Source organism: Staurois parvus, unplaced genomic scaffold, assembly GCF_062004578.1.
Source record: "Staurois parvus isolate SC_StPar_1 unplaced genomic scaffold, SC_StPar_1.0 ptg000422l, whole genome shotgun sequence".
Taxonomy (NCBI): domain Eukaryota; kingdom Metazoa; phylum Chordata; class Amphibia; order Anura; family Ranidae; genus Staurois; species Staurois parvus.
This window is the reverse complement of record NW_028318218.1, coordinates 11242474-11264868: the sequence shown is the minus strand read 5'-3', so window position 1 is coordinate 11264868 and position 22395 is coordinate 11242474.

The window sequence follows — 22395 nt, the reverse complement described above, 5'->3', positions numbered from 1 at the left end:
CTATAGCTTTTGACAGGCATTAGACAAGTGTTTGGGAAGCGTTTTTAACACGCCTCAAACGCTCCCCGAACGCCCTATGTGCAGTTTTGAGGAGGTTGATAGGCGTTTGCCAAGCGTTAAAACTGCACCGCAAACACCTATAATGAAGTTAAATGGTATCACCACCTTGCATCCGCGTCACAAACGCATGCCAGGCGTTTGAGGAGTGGCACCATAGACTTGAATGGGAGGCTTCAATTCCTCCTGACTGGACATGAGGCGTCAGTTTTGCCATGACGCTAACGCTTCAGTGTGAACAGCACCCTGTGCTGCCATGTGCAGAATTTTCATAGGCGTTTGAGAAGCAATAAAAACACTTCCCAAATGCCTGTCTGAGGCTTGCTGACAAAGCTAGTGTGAACATAGCCTTAGACAGCAGCATTGTCAGTCTGGTGGGAGGGGAGTGTTAGACGAACTAGCAGATTTAGATACACTAACCAACTAAAGCCAAACTCCAGCTAAGCAGTTACAACAACAGTCCTTTTTTTTTTTTCTTTTGGGATAAAAGTTTTACATGAATACATAACATCTGACCTTTTTAAGCACACGTTAGTGGTAAATGGTTTGTCTAAACCCTCTACTTGCCACTTTTTCTGGACAGCTTGGTCTGTTAGGAAGTTGAAGAAAAACAGACTTACCAGCTAGATCACCAGGAGAAAATAAAGGGTAAAAAAGGAAGCGAAGGCAGCCACCACATCTCATGATCTCACCGGCCCCTTTATTAGGCACAACTGTTCAATTGCATGGTAGCACAATTTGCTAATCAGCCAATCACATGGCAGCAACTTAATGCATTTAGGCATCTAGAGGTGGTGAAGACGACTTGCTGAATGGGGAACAAAGGGGATTTAGGTGCCTTTGAACATGGCATGGTTGTTGCTGCCAGATGGGCTGGTCTGAGTATTTAAAAAACTACTGATCTATTGGGATTTTGATGCACAACCATCTCTAGGGTTTACAGCAGTGGTTCTTAACCTTGTTGGAGGTACTGAACCCCACCAGTTTCATATGCGCATTCACCGAACCCTTCTTAATTGGAAAAATAAAATATGATTTTTAAAATTCAAAGCATAGGTATATATTTATACATAGGTGCACAAAATGAACAAAACCATTAAGAACAAAACCATTAAAACATGATTTTCACACAAAAACAAAATAATGAATATTTACTGCACGAATCATATGAGTCGGGTGTGGGTCTTCACCTCCGCCGAACCCGCGAGACTGACTTGCCGAACCCCTGGGGTTCGATCGAACCCAGGTTAAGAACCACTGGTTTACAGGGGATGGTCCGAAAAAGAGAAAATATCCAGTGAGCGGCAGTTGTGTGGAGGAAAATGCCTTGTTTAGGTCAGAGGAGATCGGGCAGACAGGCTCAAGATGATAGAGAAGGCAACAGTAACTCAAATAACCACTCGGTACAACCAAGGTTGGCAGAATACCATCTCTGAATGCACAACACGTCCAACTTTGAAGCAGATGGGCTACAGCAGCAGAAGACCACACCTGGTACCACTCCTGTCAGATAAAAGCAGAAAACTGAAGCTACAATTTGCACCAAAATTGGACAATAGAAGATTGGAGAAACGTTGCCATATCTGATGAGTCTCGATTTCAGCTGTAACATTCAGATGGCAGAGTCAGAATTTGGTGTAAACATGAAAGCATGGATCTATCCTGCCTTGTATCAACAGTTCAGGCTGGTGGTGGTGTAATGGTGTGGGGGAGATTTCCTTGGCACACTTTGGGCCCCTTACTACCAACTGAGCATCGTTTAAACGCCACGGCCTACCTGAGTATTGTTACTGACAATGTCCATCCCTTTATGACTCCAGTGACCCCATCTTCTGATGGCTCCTTCCAGCAGGATAATGCACCATGTCACAAAGCTCACATCATCTCAAACTGGTTTCTTGAACATGGTAATGAGTTCACTGTACTCCAATGGCTTCCACAGTCACCAGATCTCAATCCAATACAGCACCTTTGGGATGTGGTGGAATTGGAGATTCGCATCATGGATGTGCAGCCACCAAATCTGCAGCAAATGCATGATGATATCATGTCAGTATGGACCAAAATCTCTGGGGAATGTTTCCAACACCTTGTTGAATCTCTGCCATGAAGAATTAAGGCAGTTTTGGAGGCAAAAGAGGTCCAACCCCGCACTAGCAAGGTGGACCTAATAAAGTGGCCGGTGAGTGTATACATTTTTGTTTTTGGGTTTAATGCTCTATGGGCCCATATCCATGGGATAGTGCTGTGTCATACAGGTTTTACATGCTCATACAAGTCTATGCAGATCAGAAGGTCAAATACAGCTGTTAATTAATTCCGAATGACACGAGGGAGAGAGTAAGCTCCACACAGCTCATTAGTGTATTCAGCATTCTAAAACAAACTTAAAAATGAATGATTTGGCCTGGTGTGCCTAAGGACATTGAACCAATGGCAGAAGCCTGCTATCCTGAGGCATTACTTTTCCAATGACACAGTACTTGAATTATCATGGCACAGGTTAGCCATTAAGATTTTCTTTTATTTGAAAGGAACACCTTCTTGCTGATAGTGGACTGTTTGTCAAATGATCTGGAAATCCTCAAGCCAATAGATGAATCATCTAAACATTTTTACATTACCATTGCCAAGTACAAGTTTTTACTTGCTTGCTATGGAATTCTGAAATAGACCTAGGTAGCATGCGTTTCATAAGAACAGGATTTCCAAGTGCATCTCAGCAGGAAATTTGACTGGTTCACTCTAGCCCTAGATACCTTCAGTCCAATGGATACCATAAGAGTTTTCTGCCCGCTCAAGGTACAGGCAAGAGATCCTAAGTGGGCCGCAAGGAAGGTGACTACAGGCCACACGTTTGTCACCCCTGTTCTAAAGTCTGCTAGATCTCTCCACCATGTGTTGCTGTGAGGGACATTTAAACTCTGTTCTTATTTGAAGTCTTCATTCATAGAAGGATCACTCCATGACTTCATTGTTTGCAAACAGTCTTTAGGTACCCCTGGGGATTAGATGACAGTTTCCTAGCCAGATGACTCTTTAATGTCTATATGGCAGCCCCAAGGGTCCTGAATGAGAAAGAGAATGGAAAGGCTAGAAAGCTTTTCCTGATTGTTGTTTATCTTGATCTGCACATACCTTCTCTTCCCTCCTTTATTTCATTGAGAAGGGCAGAGGCTGGCCCAAGATAAGATTTTGAAATGAATGAATCATGCATGTCCCACCATTTGCATTAATGATTATGACAAGGTTGCTAAACTAGGGTTTCATGGAACCCTAGGGTAGCTGCAGAGGTTGCTAAGGGTTCCTTGAACAATGAGCAATTTCTGCCTCTCAGACAAATTCTCCCTGGCACCATTGATCTTTTTAGCTATCTGTAAGTGTGGAATCCTTCCTAATGTCCACAAGAATTCTTCTCACTGACCATCACACAAATGTATTGTGAGTTGTAGATATAGTACTTTTTAGCAGGGGTTCCCTGAGACTGAACATTATTTCAAGGGTTCCTCTGTGTTGAAAAGGCTGAAAAATGTTGATCTACTCTAACCTGTTGCAAACAGTCTTTGGGTACCCTTGGGGATTAGATGACCGCTTCTTAGCAAGGCCACTGTAATGTCTATATTGCAGCCCCAAGGTTCCTAAATGACAAAGGGAATGGAAAGGCTAGAAAACTTTTCCTGATTGTCATTACCTCTGATTTGCATGTACCTTCTCTTCCCTCCTTGATTTATACAATTGTATTCATAAACAAAGTGTCTCAGTGCTGCCAACTAATGCAAAACAGTTGACAAAAATTCCATCCTGGCCCTTGACTTAGTTTAATCGAATTCAATCAAAATTGAGTCTAAATTGATTGGAAGAGAAGATATGGCTATTAAATTGATCGCTGTAGAAATAGGAATAGATAGCCTGGCCACCACATACCTCACCTGGTCCGAGTGGCTAGCAGATAAAAGCGACCTCAGGTCGATTTATCCAGGCCACCCACTCAACACGTTTCACCCTGCCCTGGAGCTTAATCATGGAGGTAACCTTGGAGACTGAGGGTTAGAGTTAGAAAAATCAATTGAAATGCTAAGTAGCAAAGCGGCTTAGTGGTTAGCACTTCTGCTTTGCAGCATGAAGGTTACCAGTGTGGATCCCATCCATGACATACCTGCAAGAAGTTTGTGTGTTCTCCCTGTGTTTGTGTGGGCTTCCTCCCACACTCCAAACATATGCTGTATGATAATTGGCCTTGTGTGTCTAAGGACACTGAACAAATGGTGAAGTTTGCTAGCCTGATTCTTACTGTAGCACCCTCCTAGTCAGCTAGGGAGAGCTAGGCTCCAACTGTTATCTAGGAAGGCTGAGTAGCAGCCTGAGTGTGATAACTAGCAGGGATCAAATTGCGGTCAGAGCTGAGAGGCTCTGGAGCTCTCTGCGATTTCCCCTTGCTCTAGAACTTTCAAGAAAGATCTAGAAGCAGTGGGCGGTGGTGAGGAGTGGCTGGTCTGTACTCTTAGAGTATCCCAGCAAATCCCCAACAGGAGGCTTGACAAGGGGCCAGGACAGCCTTTAAGGGTAACTGAGCCTGCTCAGCAGCAGGAGAGTTGGAGGAGAGTTCGAGTGGAAGATGAGAAAGTGAGGCTGAAGAGAAGGAGCCTGGGAGGGAGCCCAGATGGAGAGGGGCTCACCTTCAGACTGGGACCTTGGAAGGAGGAAAGCTTGGGACTTCACAGGCCCCCAAAGAGAGGACCACCTGTGAGGCACGGAAGGAGTGGCCCAGCTAGAAGACCTGGTAGCAGCCACCAACCCACCAGCAACACAGGAGAAGGACAAAGTGAGTATACCTGCACCCCCTGTACCAGATACGGGAAAGAGCACTCTGGTGGGAGATCAGATTAGTGACTACCTGGGACTGTCTTACTTTAAAGTGGCAGGCACTGGATCCCCTGCTCAGGGACTCACCCATATCAGCTGGATTAGGAAAATCCAGGGTTTGGGGTGGTACAACCGGAGACGCTGGCTAGCTCTTTAAGAGTTTTGCTGTAAAAAACTTGTATATAGTTCCAGGAAGTTGTCCTCAATTTCAGAGTTTGATTGGTCATCCCGTACACCCCTTACCCTATCCAAGTTCTAATTCCCTCAATAAAATTAAAAAAACAAGCTCAAGGACTGGTTACTGTCTCCTAGATGCAAGTCAATGTGAGAATGCATGTTGCCTGGCTGTGCGGAACTATGGGGGGACCCAGGTCTCTAGTGATTCCTAAGAGGGTAGTGCTGCATGCTCTCCTAGCTAACAGTTGGAGTCTAGCTCACCCTAGCTGACTAGGAGGGTGTTACATTACTTTTCCCATGACCTATCTGAACTACTATAAGACAAGTAGCTATATTTAATATTTTAAAAAATATTTTTAAATTTAAATATTTTTTTAATTCAGAGGCACACCTTCTTGCTGATAGTAGTTTGAAAACAGATCTGAAAATTCAGCAGATTCATTCTATAAACCTTTTTATATTTTCATTGACAAGTTGAAGATTGTTTTGCTTGGTGTGGAATTCTGAAAAGGCCCTTTTAGGTACTTTTACTTCCCAGTAGAGAGAATTTGATAAGTTCACTCCAGCCTTAGATACTCACAGTCCAACAAATAAGCTAAGAGTTTTCCACCCGCTCAGGATGCAAGCAAGAGATTCTTTTTGGGCAGGTCCTTTGATCAGGGCAGGTCATTTTCTCTCATTGATCCTTACTGGGAAAGTGCCCACACCAAAAACTTGTGGGATAATTGGTTTCTGTTTAATTTGGCCCTTGTGGGTGTATGGATGCATGTGAGATAGGAATATTACATTTTAAGCTCCACTAGGGCAGGGACTAATGTGAACATACAATATACTACATTTATAGTATTTACCCCTGTAGGAACTACTGTAGGTCCCCTGCTTGATGTGCTTATGACTCTAAAACTAGCACGATGCACGCTGATACATCTGGGCTGATGGGGAATAGTTATTGCAAATAGATACTGTATATAATGCCCCAACAGTTTAAAGGAAAGAAACAACAATTGTTCATCAAATATGTGAAACAATAGCAACTAAGTTATATAGTCGGTGACAACAAGTAGAAAATAACAGTTCCAGAACCCTATACTGGGGGAAGCCCTGCCTAAAGGGGGTGGTACCACAGTAGTAATTTGACCGTTTATATTAAAACCCTTTTTTATGTCGCTGGCCAGTCTGTTGGGGTCCAAACTGATGTTGGAGCACTCTGAAATGTTCCTCCATACACTGATAAAGAGCGCTGTGGCTCATATGGGAGATGCAGGTGTAGCCCACATGAGCTTGACAGTGGCCTCCCACCGACTCCTGTGATGACATCTAATGAGCTCTCTCCATTCCCCCATGGTGACACAAATGCAACCACTCTCCCGACAGTAAGGCAGCGGACTCAGTCAACTTCATTGACAATCTCCGGTATCAGAGAGTGTCTTCCCCAGCGCCTCTCTACATCCCATATGCGGCGATCAGCCTTTCCACAGTGCCCAGAGACAAACGCACACACTTTCTTAATGTCCTTGTTTCTCCCTCTGCCCAAGAACAAGCCTCCACCTCTTCCTCTCTGCACAGAGCTCTAACAACTCTGGGATATGTAGTCCTTTTTTGCTTAGTCCATATGGAACTATCTCTCCCACAATCCTCCTTTCCTACCAGCATTCATGGTGGTTCAAGCAGTCCACATCCCCTTTTCTCTGTGTGGTGGGCAGACCTAGCAGGCCACACAAGTTCCATAATCCCAGTCTCCAGTTGCAGCTGTGCCTGTGGTTGATAGCAGCAGCAACTCTTCTCCCCGTTAGCTCTGCACGTGTATATTGCTGCATGAATCGTCAGCACTGTATAAATACCTGTAATAAACAAATAGGGTCATAAGCGATTCAGAGCTAATATCCTGCATCTTCACAATCTTGTTAACTAAAAGTCTCCTATTCATTGATTTTTTTTTTTTTTGTTAGCAAAGCAAAATGACAGCATCTGCACGTCTTTCATCTTTGAGGCATCAGCAACAAAAATATTTCTTTGGCAGTGAGATGATGTGGAGCGCTTCTGTTAGTCAGTCAAAACACTTCGAGAATGGTGGGAGGATGAACAATTCTGCTCATTTCTGTGGCACTTAGTAGTGGGATGTGTGCTGTGCGCTATCAGATTCTGGCTGACAGTAATGACCAAACTGAAGGTGGCCGGACACAACTTCCACCTCATCACATGAGCTGCCCCAACACATTTCTAGAGCAGCCCTTCACTTATATTCGTTATAGCCAAAGAAAAACAGGAAAGAAAAGAATTTTGGCCTAATTAAAGTAAGGGCTCATGTACACTGCAGCTGATAAACTCACGTTTAGGAGCTGTTCAGCGGTTTTTTTTTCAGCAGCCCCTGAACTCACGCTAATGTTTTCCTATGTGTCCACGTACACATCTTCGTTTACAGGCAGTTGAGTTTACAGTCGTTTTTTTGAAAGCAGAAAACTTGCTTTTAGTAATATATTTTATCAGCGTTTCAAACTCAAAACACTTGTAAATGCGTGTAAACGCAGCTAACCGCTTTTATAGGCGTTTGCGGTTGAAAATGTTTTTTTAACTCTTCCATTCCCAGATGCTGTCCAGAGCTTTTTTTCATGAAAAATGCATGCAAAGTGTTTTCCCGGTACTCAAATGGACCTGGTACACCATACTTTGAGGTTTTGCATGAAAAAAATATGTTAGACACTGCTGCAATAATCTCTGCACAGAAATGAGCAGAAACACATCCAAACACCACAAAGAAAAAGACAGCTAATCTCAACAAATACTGCTCTCTCTGCTTCTGCTCTCTCTATTTCTCTCCAAATGTCTGAAATAGTTAATTCTTTACTGTTTTTCAGTGGTTTCTGGGCATTTTGGAAGGTCTCCTGAGGTTATCTTAAAAAAACGCTTCTAAACGCAAACGCTCATAAACGAGGTATGCAAACACGGCTAAACAGACGTTTTTTAATCTACGTTTTCCAGCAGTCAGCTTCCATCATTCAGAAGTGTCCCTTGTACATAGAGCCTTAAAGTTATTGTTTTAAATGATTAATTCAGCTTTATTAAAAAACTGCCAATTCAGGTATGGGAAAAATGAGCAGCTGTGACCAAAGTTGGATAAGACTCTTGCTGTAGGTGTAGGCCATGTGTGTAAATACCTCCTAAACCTTGTCGAAAATATCTCCCGGAGATGGCTTCATCCCGTCCTGCCTTATTGCTAGGATGTTAGTAAGAGACTCCCAGCTGATTTAAACCACATGCATATTTTTCTCTTCTGTCGGAGTAGATCTGAGCTCAGCGATACTAAGACAGAGGAGATCGTGGATCATACATGTGTGGGGGTTTGAAAGCTTGCTCCTGTGATGGTGGGGGTGAGCAGTAATAGCTGGGAGTGTCTTAGCAACATTTTATTATTATTATTATTATTATTAGACTTGTACAGAACGAAAAAATTTGTTTAGTCTCGAATTATTAACCACTTGCCCTCCTGAGGATTTACCACTCTTCCTAACCAGGCCTTTTTTTGTGATACGGCACTGCGTTACTTTAACTGACAATTGCGCGGTCATGCAACGCTGCACCCAAATGAAATATACGTCCTTTTTTCCCCACAAATTGAGCTTTCTTTCGGTGGTATTTGATTACCCCTGCATTTTTTATTTTTTGTGCTATAAAAAAAAGACAGACAATTTTGAGAAAAAATAAATATTTTTGACTTTTTGCTATTAAACATGTCCAGTAAAAAAATAAAATGTTGTTATAAATTTACGGCAAAATGTATTCTGCTACATGTCTTTGCTAAAAAAAAATCCCAATATGTGTAAATTAATTGGTTTATATGAACGTTATAGCGTTTACAAATGGCAGTGTGTATACTGGGATTTTTGTTTTAATTTTTACTAGTAATGGCGGCGATCAGCGACTTATAGTAGGACTGCGGCAGACATTCTGACACTGGGGGGAACTGAGTTTGTGTCACTGACATCCCCAGTGACACCAATACAGTGATCAGTGCTAAAAAAGCACTGACATTGTACTAATGGCACTGGGCAGGAAGGGTTAACATGAGGGGTGATCAAAGGGTTAACTGTCTGCTGGGAGTGTTTTACTATGGGGCCGTGTCAGTGTGCTTCACTGTAATCGCACTTCTCTGGATCTCTGTACTGTGCACAGCCATCCAGAGCAGTGTGCCCGAGCTGACAGGGAGGAGGACTGTTAGTAAACAAAACAGTCCTCCTCCCTTGGAGATCTTCGGAAATCACCAGACGCTGGCGAGTAATTGCCAGTGAGGACCTGGTGATTGACAGCTGCGGCTGCGAATGGCGGCATGGGTAGGGTGCGCACACCCCTTACCTGGAAATGCAAACATGTGTATATATACAGTTGTGTTTAAAATAATAGCAGTGTGTTGAAAAAAGTGAATAAAGCTCAAAATCCTTCTAATAGCTTTTATTTCCATACACACAAATGCATTGGGAACAATACACATTATATTCCAAATCAAAACATGAAGAAAAATATATAAAATTTGTGTTGTTACTCTAAACAAAATTGAAGAAAAGTGAATATTAGACTGTTCAAAAAAATAGCAGTGTTTGTATTCTTCTTTACAAACTCAAACATTCACTATATAAACTGAAAAATGTTTGAAGATTTTGCTTTCCTTTGAATCACTTAATGAATATTTAGTTGTATAAGCACTGTTTCTGAGAACTGCTGTACATCTGTGTTGCATGGAGTCACCCAACTTCTGGCACCTGTGAACAGGTATTCCAGACCAGGAAGATTGGACTACATTCCACAGTTCTTCTCTATTTCTTGGTTTTGCCTCAGAAACTGCATTTTTGATGTCACCCCACAAGTTTTCTATTGGATTAAGATCCGGGGATTGAGCTGGCCACTCCATAACATCAATCTTGTTGGTCTGGAACCAAGATGTTGCACGTTTACTGGTGTGTTTGGGGTCATTGTCTTGTTGGAACACCCATTTCAAGGGCAATTCCTCTTCAGCATAAGGCAGCATGACCTCTTCAAGTATTCTGATGTATTCAAACTGATCCATGATCCCTGGTATGCGATAAATAGGCCCAACACCGTAGTATGAGAAACATCCCCATATCATGATGCTTGCGCAACCATGCTTCACTGTCTTCACAGTGTACTGTGGCTTGAATTCAGTGTTTGGGGGTCGTCTGACAAACTGTCTCCAGCCACTAGACCCAAAAAGAACAATCTTACTTTCATCAGTCCACAAAATGTTGCGCCATTTCTCTTTAGGTCAGTCAATGTGCTCTTTGGCAGATTGTAACCTCTTTTAGCACATGTCTTTTTTTCAACAGTGGGACTTTGTGGGGGCTTCTTGCAGATAGCTTGGCTTCACATAGGCGTCTTCTAATTGTAACAGTACTCACAGGTAACTTTACACCTTCTTTGATCTTCCTGGAGCTGATTGTTGGCTGAGTCCTTGCCATTTTGGCTATTCTATCCATTCGAATGGTAGTTTTTCGCTTTCTTCCACGTCTTTCAGGTTTTGGTTGCCATTTTAAAGCATTTTCGATCATTTTAGCTGAGCAGCCTATCATTTTCTGCACTTCTTTATATGTTTTCCCCTCTCCAATCAACTTTTTAATCAAGGTACGCTGTTCTTCTGAACAATGTCTGGAACGACCCATTTTCCTCAGAATTTCAGAGAGAAATGCACTGTAACCAGCATGTACAACATTTGCTGCCTTCCTTCCTTAAATAAGGGCAATAATTGCCACCTGTTTTTCAAAGAATGAATGACCTCACTAATAGAACTCCACACTGCTATTATTTTGAACATGCCCCTTTCAATTAGTGATTCACTTACACAGAATCAGCAGCATGCATGTCATGACTGTTGGGTCTGTTGGATTTCTATTACTCTACTACACCTGCTAGTAAATTATTTGCCATGTAGAAATATCATTTCTACCAAAAACAGTGATTGATCAGGTTAGTGATGTCTGATTGCTATTATTTTGAACACAACTGTACGTGATTTTGCGCACCCATGCCGCCCTGTAGCAGGATTTCTGCTATAGGGCAGACGGAAAGCGGTTAATTCAACCTTTTTCAACCAGGGTGCCCAGGCACCCTGGGGTTCCCTTTAGGTCCCTTCAGGGGTGCCTTGGCAAAATGCTTAAAAGTTGCCCAAAAAATGTATACCAGCCAGCAGGTGGATTAAACTTTGAGTTACACAAAGTCCCAGTTTTTCATTGTGGACCATTACAACCTTCCAGCTACTGGCGTCCTAACAACCAATGGTTCATAAGGAGGATGGTGGGTGCCATACAGCATTCTTGTTTGCCCCTCCCTGCCCCTTTTTGTCAGCACTGGGGTCATATTGCTTGCGTTAGGGAGAGAAACATTGCAGTACTAGTCAGTAGCAGTGTGCAAAGTTGTATTTGCTTTGGAAAAATAAATCATGGTGGGTGTTCTATATGTATGGTTATTGCTGTGTTATGTAAAACTATTTAGTTTTTTACATTTTAGAATAGCGTGCCTCGAAATGGTGCAGAATTTAAAAAGGTGCCCTGACTGACAAAAGGTTGAGAACCACTGTTAACTAACTAATTTCCTTTAGCTAAATTTGTTAAATTTGTTTTCAGAATTCATTCAGTTTTGTTTAATTTATTCGTTTTCGAAGTCATTTTCAATTCGAATGCAGCTGCTGAATTTTTCACATCTAAGAATTACAATATGTTTACATTTCATATTTGTTGAATTCATATAGTTACATAGTTAGTCTGGGTGAAAAAAAGACAAAAGTCCATCCATTTCAACCATTAAAAAAAAAAAAAAAGTTATAATCCTATACCCACAGTTGGTCCAGAAGAAGGCAAAAAAACCCAGCAAAGTATGATCCAATTTGCTCCTGCAGGGGAGGAAAAAAGTCCTTCTTGATCCCCCGAGAGGCAATTGGATATTCCCGGGATCAACTTTACCTATAAATGTGTATCTAGGAAAGACTCCAGGCCTTTATTAATGCAATCCACTGAGCTGACCAGAACCAACTCTTGAGGGAATCTATTCCACATTTTTACAGCTCTTATTGTGAAGAAACCTTTCCGTGTTTGGAGATTAAATTTCTTTTCCTCCAAACGTAAAGAGTGCCCCCTTGTCCTCTGTGATGATCTCAGGGTGAATAGCTCTACACCGAGTTCACTAAATGAACCACTGATGTATTTATACATGGAGATCATATCCCCCTTAATCTCCTCTTCACAAGAGAGAATAAATTCAGTTCCTCATAGCTGAGCTCCTCCATGCCTCTTATCAGTTTGGTTGCCTTACTCTGTACTTTCTCCAGTTCCCCAATGTTCTTTTTGTGAATTGGTGCCCAAAATTTAACTGCGTATTCCAGATGAGGTTTAATGATTTGTACTGGAGTAGTATGATATCTCTCTCTGAAGTCTATACCTCTTTTAATACAAGAGAGGATTTTGCTTGCTTTAGAAGCCGCAGTTTGGCATTGCAATCCATTATTAAGATTGTGATCTACCAGAACTTCCAGATCCTTCTCCACCATTGATTCCCCCAGTTGTACTCCAATACAATGCGATACACGAGGGGTTCGAGGGCCCTGCTCCTTCGAGCTTACAATCTAGGAGGGAGGGGATAGTGGTACAGGAGGAGATAGCTGTGGGGGATGGAGTAGTAGGAAGAGTGGAGGAGGTCGGCAAATTAGCAGGGGGTGGGGTAGGCTTCCCTGAAGAGGTGGGTTTTCAGAGTGCGCCTAAAGGAAAGGAGAGTAGGTGATAGACTGATGGGTTGGGGTAGGGAGTTCCAGAGGATGGGAGACATCCTGGAGGCGGGCATGGGAGGAGGAGACCAGGGAACTAGAGAGAAGGAGGTCTTGTGAGGAGCGGAGTGTGCGTGTTGGGTGGTACTTGGATATTAGGTCAGTGATGTAACTTGGGGCAGTATGGTGGACAGCTTTGTACGTCAGTGTTAGGATTTTGAATTTGATCCGTTGCGCAATCAGAAGCCAGTGGAGGGATTGGCAGAGGGGGTTGGCAGAAATGGAGCGGTTGGTAAGGTGAATGAGTCTGGCTGCCGTATTCAGGATCGAGTGGGGATAGCCTGTGGCGAGGCAGGCCAGTGAGGAGGGAGTTGCAGTAATCGAGTTGTGATATGATGAGGTGGATGAGTGGATGAGCTGTTTATTGGTTTCTGGGGTTAGGAACGTGCAGATTTTTGCGATGATGTGGAGGTGGAGTCTGCATGAGTTAGTTAGTGATTGGACTTGGGGCTGGAAGGATAGGTTGGAGTCCAGAATGACACCAAGTACTCTGGCCTGGGGGGCGGGCCTGATAGTGGCATTGTTGGACGTGATGGAGAAGTCACTGGGGGGTGGTGTGCAGGCTGGGGGGAAGACTAGGAGCTCGGTTTTGGAGAGGTTCTGTTTAAGGAAGTGGAGCGACATCCAGTCTGATATGTCGTTTAGTAGGTTTGTGATTCGGGCGGAGACTGAGTGGGTGAGGCGAGGGGTTAAGAGATAGATTTGTGTATCGTCGGCATAGAGGTGGTAGTTGAAGCCGTGAGAGTGTATGAGCTGGCCAAGGGAGGAGGTGTAGATGGAGAAGAGAACGGAGGACAGAGCCTTGAGGGACCCCAACAGAGAGGGGGAGTGAGGGGGAGGTGGTAGCATTATAGGTAACGCTGAAAGAGCGTTGTGATAGGTAGGATGAGAGCCAGGAGAGAGCGGAATCTCTGAGGCCGAAGGAGTGTAGTTTTTTGAGGAGGAGGGGGTGGTCGACTGTGTAGAAGGAAATGGAAAGGTCGAGGAGTAGGAGCACTGAATAGTGGCCATTAGCTTTGGTGGTTAGAAGGTCGTTGGAGAGTTTTTGAGTAAGGCAGTTTTGGTGGAGTGTAGTGTAGGAGTGTGGAGTGTAGGTGGAGTGTAGGAGTGTATGTATGATGCATGCATATTCTTAGCCCCCAAGTGCATAACCTTACATTTATCAACATTAAACCTCATTTGCCACATAGTTGCCCAATTAAACAGTGCATTGAGGTCGGCTTGTAAGTTGGAGACATCCTGTAAGGACGTTATTCCACTGCATAGCTTGGTGTCATCTGCAAAGACTGAAATGGTATTTTTAATCCCAGACCCTATATCGTTTATAAATATATTAAAAAGTAAGGGTCCCAACACTGAACCTTGGGGTACACCACCGACAACCCTAGACCATTCAGAGTATGAATCATTAAGCACTACTCTCTGAATACGATCTTTTAGCCAGTTTTCTATCCATTTACATACAGATTTTTCCAAGCCTGTAGACTTTACCTTATACATTAGCCGTGTGTGGGGAACTGTGTCAAATGCTTTTGCAAAATCTAAGTATACCACATCCACTGCCACCCCTCTGTCCAAGTATGCCTCGTCCACCGCCACCCCTCTGTCTAAGTATGCCACGTTCACCACCACCCCTCTGTCCAAGGTTTTGCTCACCTCCTCATAAAAAGAAATCAGATTTGTTTGACAATCTTTGTCTTTCATGAATCCATGCTGTATATTGCTTAAAATATTTTTTTCCGGCAGGAACTCATCTATGTGGTCTTTTATTAAACTTTCCAGTATCTTCCCAACTATAGAAGTTAAACTAACAGGTCTATAATTACTTGGTAAAGATTTTGACCCCTTTTTAAATATTTGTACCACATTGGCCTTACACCAATCCTGTAGTACTATTCCAGCCATTAAAGAGTCCCTTAAAATTAGAAACAATGGCTTTGAAATGACAGAGCTCAATTCTTTAAGGACCCGTGGGTGTATGCCATCCAGTCCAGGTGCTTTATTCACCTTTATTTTGTCTAAATATTTCTGGATCATATCAATTGTGAGCCAACGTGGATCATCTGGAGCTGTGTCAATACCATGCCCATTATGAACAAGAGCTCCCCCATGCTCCTTTGTACACACAGAGCTGAAGAAGGTATTAAATAAATTTGCCTTCTCTTTGTCCCCAGTCACCCACTCTAGATTATTTTGTAAAGGGCCTCTATGCTCGTACCGGACCTTTTTACTGTTAATATATTTTAAGAATTTTTGGGGGGTTGGTCCTGCTATCTTTTGCAATCTGTCGTTCATTTAAAATTTTTGCAGCCTTTGCAAACTTTGCTTTTTCAGAAGAATTTAATTTAGTTATTTCAGTGGATTTGTTTACATTTGTTACTATTGTGATTCGGAATTCGGATACATCCAAATTTCCAAATACTGAAAAATGTATTCAAATTTCGATCTGGAACAAAACTAAAATGCACATGTATAATTATTATACAGGATTTATATAGTGCCAACCAGGGCCAGGACAAGGGGTGGGCCAGAGGGGTGGCTGCCCTGGGTGCAATGGTATACTGTAGATATTATTATTATACAGTATTTATAAAGCGCCAATAGTTCGCTCAGCGCTGTACATTACAAAGGGGGACAGAACATGTGACAGAACAACAACAATACAATGCAAAACATGAGGGGATCGAGGGCCCTGCTCTTTCGAGCTTACAATCTAGGAAGGAGGGGATGGTGGCACAGGAGGAGATAGCTCTGGGGGATGGGGTGGTAGGAAGAGTGGAGGAAGTTGGCAAGTTAGCAGGGGGTGGGGTAGGCTTCCCTGAAGAGGTGGGTTTTCAGGATGCGTCTAAAGTAGAGGAGAGTAGGTGATGGGTTGGGGCAGGGAGTTCCAGAGGATGGGTGACACCCTGGAGAAGTCCTGGAGGCGGGCATGGGAGGAGGAGACCAGGGAACTAGAGAGAAGGAGGTCTTGTGAGGAGCGGAGTGTGCGTGTCGGGTGGTACTTGGATATTAGGTCAGTGATGTAGTTCGGGGCAGTATGGTGGACGGCTTTGTACGTCAGTGTTAGGATTTTGAATTTGATCCGTTGCGCAATCGGAAGCCAGTGGAGGGATTGGCAGAGGGGGGTGGCGGAAATGGAGCGGTTGGAAAGGTGAATGAGTCTGGCAGCTGTATTCAGGATTGACTGAAGCGGGGATAGCCAGCGGCGAGGCAGGCCAGTGAGGAGGGAGTTGCAGTAGTCGAGTCGTGATATGATGAGAGAGTGGATGAGCTGTTTAATGGTTTCTGGGGTTAGGAACGTGCGTATTTTGGCGATGTTGCGGAGGTGGAGTCTGCATGAGCTTGTTAAAGATTGGACTTGGGGCTGGAAGGATAGGTTGGAGTCCAGAATGACACCAAGTACTCTGGCCTGCGGGGCGGGTTTGATGGTGGCGTTGTTGGATGTGATGGAGAAGTCAATGGGGGGTGGTGTCCGGGCTGGGGGGAAGACAAGAAACTCGGTTTTGGAGAGGTTCAGTTTAAGGAAGTGGAGCGACATCCAGTCTGATATGTTGCTCAGTAGGTGTGTAATTCGGGCGGAGACTGAGGAGGTGAGGTGGGGGGATGAGAGATAGATTTGTGTGTTGTCGGCATAGAGGTGGTAGTTGAAGCCGTGAGAGTGTATGAGTTGGCCAAGGGAGGAGGTGTAGATGGAGAAGAGAAGGGGCCCGAGGACGGAGCCTTGAGGGACCCCAACAGAGAGGGGGAGTGAGGGGGAGGTGGTAGCATTATAGGTAATGCTGAAAGAGCGTTGTGACAGGTAGGATGAGAGCCAGGAGAGAGCAGAATCTCTGAGGCCAAGGGAGTGTAGTTTTTTGAGGAGGAGGGGGTGGTCGACTGTGTCGAAGGCCGCAGAGAGGTTAAGGAGTAGGAGCACTGAATAGTGGCCATTAGCTTTGGTGGTTAGCAGGTCGTTGGAGAGTTTAAGTAAGGCAGTTTCGGTGGAGTGTAGGGGACGGAAGCCGGACTGTAGGGGATCGAGGAGGTTGTTGTCGTTGAGGTGAGAGCTTAGGTGGGTGTAGACTAGGCGCTCAAGAAGTTTGGATGTAAATGGGAGCAGGGAGATGGGTCTGAGGTTGTTCGGGTCATTGGGGTCCAGGGAGGGCTTTTTAAGTATGGGGGTGATGTGTGCATGTTTCAGAGGGGAGGGGAAAGTGCCGGAGGAGAGGGAGAGATTAGGATGGAGGGGGAGGGAGGTTGTAGGAGTTGTGAGGGGATAGGGTCGAGGGGGCAGGCGGGGAGTCGGGCATCAGAGAGGATCTTGGAGACTTCCTCGATGGTAGTAAGGTCAAAGATGTGGAGTGTTGGGGGGGCTTCAGTATGAGGAATGTAGAGTGGGGTGGAAGTGGAGGTCAGAGCAGTGGTGGGGCCGTGGGAGAGGGGTGATGAGGGGGTAGCTGAGTGAGGGGGAACGGGGTTGGAGGGAGTTTGAGCAGCGACGAAGTCCCTGTGGGTTATGTTGAGGGAGAAGGGGGATGAGGGGGTAGCTGTGTGAGAGGGGATGGGTTGAGAGGGCGTGTGAGTTGCGGCGATGTCCTTGCAAATTGTGTCAAAGGGGGAATCACTACTCCTGCCAGCCCAAAGCTGGGAGCAGGGGCGGACTGACAACTCATCGGGCCCCCGGGCAATAGGGGATCATGGGGCCCCTGTGTCCTTGCCCAAACTCAAAAAAGTCTATGAAAAAGGTACCAGGGGCATCTCATGGGGCCCCCTACTGACCACGGGCCCTCGGCAAGTGCCCGAGTTTCCATATGGTCAGTCTGCCCCTGGCTGGGAGAGACAAGGAAAGGAGGAGAGAGCTGGGAGGCAATACAGGCTGTGCTCGTTCCTCCCAGCCTCCTTCCTGCTACTGCAGCTCTCCTGTATTCAGAAGATGTTTAGCAGTTAGCATCTGTGCCTTGTTTGCTGAATCACCTTGTCCCAGCACTGGCACCAACAGTTTGCGCAGTGTTTTACAATATAAAGGAAGAGAGTACAGTTACAATACAATAAGGGTAATATTATAAGGGTAATAATACAAGAGGGATAAGAAGGCCCTGCTCATAGGAACTTACAATCTAATACGGTGGGGCAAGTGGTACAAAAGGTAATAACTGTGGGGGATGAGCTGATGGAGAAAATAAAAGATCCAGTTGTTAATTGGAGGTGATAGGCTTCCCTAAAGTAAAGGGTTTTCAGGAATTGCCTGGGGTAGAGTTAGTTGAACAGATTGAGGAAGAGAGTTCCATAGAGAGAGTTCCAGAGAATGGGAGGGGCTCTGGAGAAGTCCTGGAGATAAGCATGGGAGGAGGAGACAAGAGAGATAGAAAGCAGAAGGTCTTGGGATGAGTGGGGAGGACAGTTTGTCCTAGCTACAAAGCAGGATGGGATGATTCCTAAAAGTGGACTAAAAAGCAGAAGTGGAGCATTTTTTTTCGACATTGCACATCATAATGCACTGTAGATCTTGAAGCCTGATTTACATTAGTGTGATGATTTTTGAATGTGATTTGAGATGCAATTATGCACTGCGAGTGCTTTGCAATTTTGCACAAGTACTGTGCAATTGTCATGCGATTTTTATTGCTGTGCTTTTTCGGGTGTGATTTGTTTTTTTTTGGTTTAGTTGCCATAGCAGGCTACTCCTACTTTTGTTGGGGTAAACACGGCAAAGTCACATCATACTGTAAATGCCTCTACATGCATTTCTGATGCATTTTCATTGAAGTCTATGGCCCACAAAATAGCACAGTATCGCACCAAAGTAGCACAGGACCTTTCCCTATAGTTGCAATGCAGCTGCATTGCATTGATGTGAATGTCAACCATTGAAAACAATGTTATTTCCATTGTTATGCGATTCAGTGTGACTCAATTTGCATCATCAAAAATCGTACTGGTGTGCACCAGTCCTTGCTGTGCATTGTGATGCACTGGAACACATGTCCATCCGAGCTGCATTGCCTTAGCAATGTCTGGATGCCATCAGAAGTTTTTTTTGCCATATTATTGCAACACACTTGAATGCAAACATGCTTCTGTCCTGAGTGATTTTTAAGGAAAGTTTAATTTTTTCCCCCTGAAATTGTATCATGGTATATAGCAAGCTCAGATGCAAATAGAACTTAGTGAACTTTTAAGACATCCTGTCTCAGCGACACATTTATTTGTGTCCCCAGATGCTTCCTCCTCAAGGCTTACAAATTACCAAACCAGCTAAACATACACGATTTTGTTCCAATTTTTGGTTTTTATTTAAAGAGTAATTTTTCATTTCAGTCACTAATCAATGTGCTGTTGGAAGGAATATGGGAACACTTTATCACATTCTCTGGCCTAACTATAAATAGATGAAATTTCAATTTTACAACCGCTGGGACAAGAATTTTTTCCATTTAACTACACAAATATATGGTGAATGTAAAACTGTCCGTAACAAAAACCAAACTGCAAACATTAAAAAACATTTTGTCTAAAGCAAGAAACTGTTTATAATCTTCACATCCTTGGCAGCCTCCTCCTGCATCTTAGGGATTGTTCACGCCATGTGACCTGTGTTAACCTGTGCAGATCAATGCAGGCTCAATGCAAGGACACTTAGAGGTGTTTAAAAAAAATAAAGAGCTATTTGTCCTGTGAAACTGTATGCACATTCGTTCTGTGAAAATCAAATGTTTCCTGGATATTTTCTCTCCAGAGTGAATCAGGACAATACCACATTATGGCCACTAGATGGTGCTAATGATCACAGGAAATAAATACTAATTTACTATTATTATAAATCCATTAACCACTTGCCCGCCAGAGGATTTACCTTCCTGACCAACCCAATTTTTGCGATACAGCGCTGCGTTACTTTAACTGAAAATTGCGCGGTCGTGCACCCAAATTAAATTTACGTCCTTTTTTTTCCAAAAAATAGAGATTTCTTTTGGTGGTATTTGATCGCCTGTGCGTTTTTTAGTTTTTGTGCTATAAACAAAAAAAGCGGACAATTTTGAGAAAAAAAACAATATTTTTTACTTTTTGCAATTAAACATGTCCTTTAAAAAATTTTTTAAAAATTCAAATTTCATCATAAATGTAGGACAAAATGTATTCTGCTACATGTCTTTGCTGAAAAAAATCCCAATAAGTGTATATTAATTGATTTACGTGAAAGCTATAGCGTTTACAAATGGTGGTATATATACTGGATTTTTTTCTTTTTCACTAGTAATGGCGCCGACCAGTGACTTATAGCAGGACTGCGGCGGGCATTCTGACACTGGGGGGGAACGGACTTGGTGTCATTGACATCCCCAGTGACACCAATACAGTGATCAGTGCTAATAAAAATGGCACTGCGCAGGAAGGGGTTAACATCTGGGGCGATCAAAGGGTTAACTGTGTGCTGTTTCACTATGTTGGTGGTGTGTGTTTCACTGCAAGCACAGTTCTTTGTATGCAGGGTGCTGCAGGAGCTGACAGGGGAGAGATCTTTGTTTATACACAGGTTTCTCCCCGTTGGAGATACTCGGCAATCACTGGGTGCCGGCAAGTAATCACTGGCTGCCCCCTACCCAGAAGTGCAAAATCACGTATATATATACATGATTTTGCACACCTGCGCAGCCCTGTAGCAGTATTTTTGTTATATGGCGGCGTGGAACCGGTTAAACAAAAAGTGGATCAACATTAATCCATGTGTATACAGTATAAAAAACAAAATTGATTACAATGTAAAAGTATATACGAGGGACCTCTCATTTTACAGGTATAAAAAGAGATGCTAGCGTGGCGGTGCTATACGCTGTAGTAAGTGGCAAATGTGTTTTATTACTGATAGGTGGCGCACATTTCGTGGGTCAGTCCAGAGACCGTTAATAAAGATGGCAGACAAACAGTGTTAGTGTGTGTCATGCGGTGATGAAGTTTCTTGTGAACGAAGTGGTAAAACCCGCAGATGTCTACAGAAGACTTCAAGCACAGTGCGATGATGAGATGCTCAGCCACAGTAAGACATTTGAATGGTGGAAACGTTTCAAAGATGGCTGTATATCCGCCAGTGACGATCTCGGTTGTGGTGGTTCCCAGCCCACAGAAGTCATTCATGTGAACATTCAGTACGCGGAAATCCTGATCCTGCATAATCCGCGCATAACCTGTTGTGAAATTGCACAAGAGATAAATCTTTCTGTGGGCATGGTGAACACAATCCTTCATGAACATTTGAATTTTCGCAAAGTTAGCGCTCGCTGGGTACCAAGACAGCTTTCCGCTTTTGATGGCTTCTGAGTGATGTGCATATGTGTCTGCGGAAAAAACTGCCTGCTTTGATCACTAAGTACGTTCTGTTTCTCCAGGACAACGCACGAGCTGATACTGCTCACCGCACTATGTGCACATTACAGCAACTCGGCTGGGAGGTATTGTCACATCCACCTTACATCCTGGACCTCGCTATAAGTGATTTCCACCTATTTGGACCCCTAAAAGAGTTCCTCAGAGGTCAGCATTTCAGCACTGATGATGAAGTGAAGCTAGCTGTCCCAGGATGGTTCAGGTGTACTGACAAATCTTTCTATGTCGAAGCTTTCCAGGCATTAAATAAACACCGGGATAAGTGTATAAATGTAGCAGATGAGTATGTCACAAATAAAGGCAGTTTTCACTCCTTGAAATTTCTTCTTTTATTATATAAATGCAAAAGCCCCAGTTTGACTGGAATGCCCCTCGTATAAAGCTCCACGAAAAAACTCATCAGTGGTCCACCAAGTGAGTTCAAGTGCTTTTAGTGACAAGCAAATATATAAAGTGCTTCCCGTGTTCAGGTGCTGCTCCCCCCATGCACAGCCTCAAATCCAGATCTCATATAAGAGATCAATTTATGCTTGTGTATATCACTGAGGGTCCAAACAGCCAGCTCCAGAACGATACCACCAATGGATGTTGCCCACAGGGACTTATTATCAATCTTTAACTATCACACCATCCTCCAGTATAACCGGTTAAAGCAATCTTTACACATCACAGTGCCCTCAGGCGGTACCCAAGTAAAAACAAATGAGAAGCCTCATAGTGTAGTAAGCTAAAATAACCATTTATTAAAAGGAGGATACACTCACATTACAGTAGAAACAGCAAAGCGAATTCAGTATACACAGCCCACCCACGGGACCAGCCGGTGTGCGTGATGGCATCACATAGCAGCTCTGCCCAATGCATTTCCCCTGAACAAGCATCTTTAGGAAAGGTTAATGTCCTGTATTTAGATATTTGTAAGTGCTGCAGTCCCAGAGTTCACTGATCATGACATTAATTCCTATTTTTTCCAATTTATAATGATTGTCAGCTCCATCTAAAGGCCAAAATGCGTCATTTTCTAAAACCACTGTATTAGGAATGAATAACATTCAACCCGGAGAGAAACTAGCCTAGCAACATTTGATTTGCACAGAACTAATGTACATACAGTT